This window comes from Penicillium oxalicum (assembly GCF_001723175.1).
Source record: "Penicillium oxalicum strain HP7-1 chromosome Unknown unanchor11, whole genome shotgun sequence".
NCBI lineage: Eukaryota > Fungi > Ascomycota > Eurotiomycetes > Eurotiales > Aspergillaceae > Penicillium > Penicillium oxalicum.
Window position 1 is genome coordinate 1 of NW_026088297.1, and position 5353 is coordinate 5353.

Below are 5353 nucleotides of genomic sequence, written 5' to 3' on the forward strand. Positions count from 1 at the left end.
TAACCCGTATTTAAGTTAAAATTAATTATATAAAATATCTAAAGGAAAAGTTGCTATTGGTAGGTAAGATATTTGCTAAATATTGTGTTTTAACACTTGATGTTCGTTCATCTCTTTTCCGAAGAGCATAGTTTAATAGGCAAAACTGTAAGCTTCAACCTTAATTTCTTAGTTCAAATCTAAGTGCTCTTGAATATAATATTTATTTATCTATTGGTTCTTTAACTTAACTGGTAAAGTGTATTCTTGATAAGGATATGTTCAGTGTTCGAGTCACTGAAGAATCAAAAAAAAAAAGAGAGTTGGCTGAGTGGTTTAAGGCGGCTAGCTTGAGTCTAGCTAAGGATAAAAACTTTCATATGTTCGAATCATATACTCTCTGATACCTATAAAAAGGGGAAAATTAAAATAAAAATTATAATTATGTAAAATTACAGGTTTAGTGTCCGGTGGTTGGTCGCTTCATTTGGGTTGGAGATTGTTTATGTTCGAATCATAATAACCTGAAATATATGTATATATATTAAATAAAAAAAAAATATTCCACAATATAGGTGATATGTATCATATACATCTTGAGAAATCAAGGCAAGTATAAAAAGAAACTATTATGGATGGTTCGCTATATATTTCAAGATTAATCTAGCAAGTAGGACTAGAAATCAAAGAGAAATCTTATAATTAGACAAAGTGAATTGAAATATCTTAGTAACTTTAGAGAAAAGAATCAAACGAGATTGTTATTTGGTGTCTTCTAAATAACAAAAGCCTATTAAAAAATTAAAATGGAAAAAATCTGTTTGAATATAGGGGAACCTTCCTCTAAAGGCTAAAGAAAATATATAAGCGATAGTGTAGTAAGTACCGTGAGGGAAAATACTGAAATAGTAGTTTTATAAGCAGCTCGAGTGAAATTTTTAAAAAATAATAAAGAGCGTACCTTTTGCATAATGGGTCAGCAAGTTAATTTTAGATGCAAGCATGTAATATAATATTATTATATATTTTGCTTAGATAACCAATTATGAAAAATGAATAAGTATCTAGGATTAGACCCGAAGGCTAGTGATCTTACCATGATCAGGGTTGTAAAAGCCGAACGGGTTATCGTTGTAAAGATATCCGTGGAATTGTGGTAAGTTAGTGAAAGACAAACTGACTAGTATAGCTGGTTTTCCGCGAACCTATGTAAGTAGGTAATTTAATTAACATCTTAGCAGGTACAGAACTGTGATCTCGGACAATACCATAGGTATTTGTCAACATCGGGGGTTGTAGCGACTTTACCGGAGAGTATTTGCACTCGGAAGGGCAAAGATGAATGTTAAATAATCGGACATAGTGCGATAAGGTTGTATGTCTAAAGGGAAACAGCCCAGAACAAGAGTTAAGGTTCCAAAATTATTGTTAAGTGAAATTAAGGATGTTTTCTTTTAAAACAATCAGGAAATAGGCTTAGAAGCTGCCATTTTTTGAAGACCTCGTAACAGAGCACTGATTAAATAATTAGGAGAAAACGCCGAAAATTTAACGGATCTAAAATAATATACCGAAACCTTGTACACATAATATGTGGGGTAGCGGAACATTGGATAAAAAAGTAAATTTATATTTCTAAGAAATATTTAATTAAGGGGTAGAGGTATAATATAAAATATTTAGTGTTAGTATTAGTATTAATATTTTTATTTTTATATTATAAAAAGAATTAGTAAGTAACTAAAGTCTTTTGTAATTTTTCGAGGTTAAGAAAAATAGTTCCTTTTTATCTTAAGTTTTAGTAGTATGTTAACCTGTAGGTATTATTATACTTCATTGGACTAAAACACAAAATAATTTCCAAGAGAGAATGCTGACATGAGTAACGAAAAAGGCTTTTAGCCTCGCCTTAAGCTTATGGCTTCTATATCAAACCGGTGTCTAAGAATATTAATCAAAGGATAATTTTGATGATATATAATATACTCTTGTAAATAGAGTAAAAAGTAAAACCTTTATTAAGTAATAAAGGTTCAGGAAAACTTTTTACAAAGTTTATATATTTTAAATATATAATCAGAAACATATTACACCGTACCTAGAAACTAACCCAAGTAAGCAAGTAGAGTATACACAGGCGTTTGAGTGAACAATCATTAAGGAACTCGGCAAATTGACTCTGTACCTTCGGAATAAGGAGGGCCATTATTATTATATATGATGAATATCATATTAAATAATAAGAGGAATCATAAAATAATGTTGTACGACTGTTTAATAAAAACACAGCACTCTGCAAAGATAAAAAATCAAAGTATTGAGTGTGATGTCTGCCCAATGTCGGCTGGGTAACGGATTTACCTTGGTTATTAACTGAGGTTTTGAAGGACACCCCGATTAATGGCGGCCTTACCTATGAGGGTCCTAAGGTAGCGAAATACCTTGGCCGTTAAATGCGGTCCTGCATGAATGACTTAACGATACAACAGCTGTCTCGATGATTGTCTCAGTGAAATTGGAATAGCAGTGCAGATACTGTTTACCTCTAGATAGACGAGAAGACCCTATGCAGCTTTACTGTTACTAATTACAAGAGTACAAATTTAGGATGATTTAGTGTATAAGGTAGTTGTATGATAACAATGAAACCTTTATTCGTATCCTATTATATCTCTTGATGATTGGGAGGCAGTTTATGCGGGGCACAGATCCCACAAAAATACCTGGGTATATCCAAAGTTCATATTGTAAATTTGTATATTTATATACAAATATTTTAATTTGTTATATTTTTTTTTATATTTATACAGTTACTATTCGATTAAATTCTATATTTATTTTTATTTTAAGTAAGATTTTAACTATATGGTGAATAGATGTATTTTAAACTTTAATATTTAAAAGTTTTTTGTTATATTAATATTGTATTTGTCAATATTTATGATATTTATATAACTTTAAAAGTTTAATGGCTTAATCTTGCTTTACTGTTTGACCTACGAGTCTATCAGTCGCGTAAGCGGGGCATATGATCACAAGATGCATTAAGGAAAGGTCTTGGATTATAGAAAAAGTTACGCTAGGGATTTATAACTGTGAGTCCTCCAATATTATAAAATATTGGTAATATATTGGGTAAATTTCAAAGACAACTTATATTATTTATGTGTATTTGAAGCGAAACTTATTTTAAGCAGATATTTATCTTAAAGATAAATTTAAATAAGGACGTTCAACGACTAAAGGTGAGTAGTAACAATAATCCTTTTTTAATGCCCAACATCTTTATTAACTAAATTTAAAGATTTAATTCTTTATTATTTATCAGTATAATAATTATTATAATAATAATAATAATGTAATAGACTTGTTTATCAAGCTTTAATATTATATAATTAATTAATTATATTAATATTTTAATATACAAAGTAAATATGTTAAATATTATAAAATCAAAATTAAATAATACATATAAAAAAAAATCATTAAATAATTCTAACGTAACTATATACAATAAAGACTTAATTCCTGCAGTAAGAAATTGAAAAAGTAGTGTATATACTTATAATAAAAATGCTATAAGTTTAATACCTATTAAAAGTAAATTTGTTATGAAATTAATTAAAGGATACTTTAATTCATATCATTTGGAACTAGAATCTTTATTAAGAAAAGAAAGATTACGTCGTAGATATAGAAAATATCAACTAATAGAATATTTATTAGTGATGGTGAATTTAAACACACTAATGATAAAGTTAATATTACATTATATGTATATAATAGACAAAAACTTAATTATTTATTAAAACTAAAAAAAAGATACACAATATTATTTTCAAAAGCTAGATTTATAAGAAAATTAAAATTAATAGAAATGTAGGTTTAAATATATTAAATCAACAAAAAGAAAAAAAGTACTATATTAGCAAGTGTATTACCAAAATATAACTTAAATATATACTCAATACGAAATTTATTATAATAGATTTATAAAAAAAAGCTTAAAAGATTAATATATTATATGTATTATAAACAAATACTTTATATTAATAAAGCTAAATTTGAAAATTCATATTTACAAGGTTTAATAAGTTTAATAAAAAAGATTTATAATAAAAATGTTGAATTTAATATAATAAATTTAAAATATTTTTATTTTAATAGTAATATTTACACACAACCATTAGAATTAAAATTAAAGAAAAAAGAAATGTGTTAAGATACCTTAAGTTTTAATAAGAAAAGCAAAAATAAAAAATATTAAATTAGTTAAAAAATCAATAAAATTATTTAATATTAATAATTTAGATACTAATAATTTAGTGCAGCAAAAAAAAAACAAATACAAAATACTTGAAAAAAATTATATTAGATATAATAAAATATAAAAAGAGTATCAGGTGTAAGATTAGAAGCTGCTGGTAGATTAACTAAACGTTTCTCTGCTTCAAGATCTCAACGTAGAACTAAATATAAAGGAAATCTAGAAAATGCTTATTCTTCTATTAAAGGTTATTCAACACCAGTTTTAAGAGGTAATTTTAAAGCTAATTTACAACGTACCGTAATAAACTCTACTTCACGTGTTGGAGCTTTTGGAGTAAAAGGTTGAGTAAGTGGTACTTAATAATAAAAATATTTAATATCAAATATCCATTCCAAAAATTAGTTAATAAAGATGATGAAATAGTCTGAACCATTTTGAGAAAATGGAAATAAAAGAATAATCTTTTATGATAACATAAATTGAACAGGCTAATTTGCGCAAGAGAGTACAAATTGAGTGCGCGGTTTGGCACCTCGATGTCGGCTTAGCTCATCCTCATGCATGCAGAAATCATGAAGGGTTCGACTGTTCGTCGATTAAAGAGCTACATGAGCTGGGTTTAATACGTCGTGAGACAGTATGGTTTCTATCTTCTAGAGGAACTTAAAGTAGATTAAAGAGAGCCCCTTCGTACGAAAGGAGTTGGGTATATTGATCTCTGGTTTACCTGTTGTTTATGATTTATATTACATTTATCGCGTAATAAATGAATATAACTAAATGCTTATACTTAAGTATTTGATCTCATAGGCATGGCAGGAAAGCTACATCAGTTAAAGATAAGTGTTGAAAGCATCTAAACGCGAAGCAACTTTATGATACTTTTATACGTAGTAGAACACTACGAGATTAATTGTTTTTAACAATTTATAGGCTTTAGTTGTAAGAATGAAAACATTTTTTAGATATAAAGTACTAATTATTTTTAATATACTAGTTTATTTTTTCATATCATTAAAAAACGCCTTTTTAGCATAAAAGTAATGCAACGTTTTGTAATCGGTAGAAGTGAGTGCGATACTTGCATTAGGCTAATACAATATT

General features: G+C 27.3%; 2 non-coding genes across 2 annotated transcripts; both read left to right on the plus strand.

Annotated features, from left to right (window-relative positions):
• Window positions 1-215: 215 nt before the first annotated feature.
• On the plus strand, window positions 216-287 carry POX_tR197. Its single transcript has one exon. It is a non-coding gene; the product is annotated as a tRNA-Ile (tRNA).
• Window positions 288-296: 9 nt separating this feature from the next.
• POX_tR198 lies at window positions 297-382 on the plus strand. The gene has a single exon. It is a non-coding gene; the product is annotated as a tRNA-Ser (tRNA).
• Window positions 383-5353: the final 4971 nt, after the last annotated feature.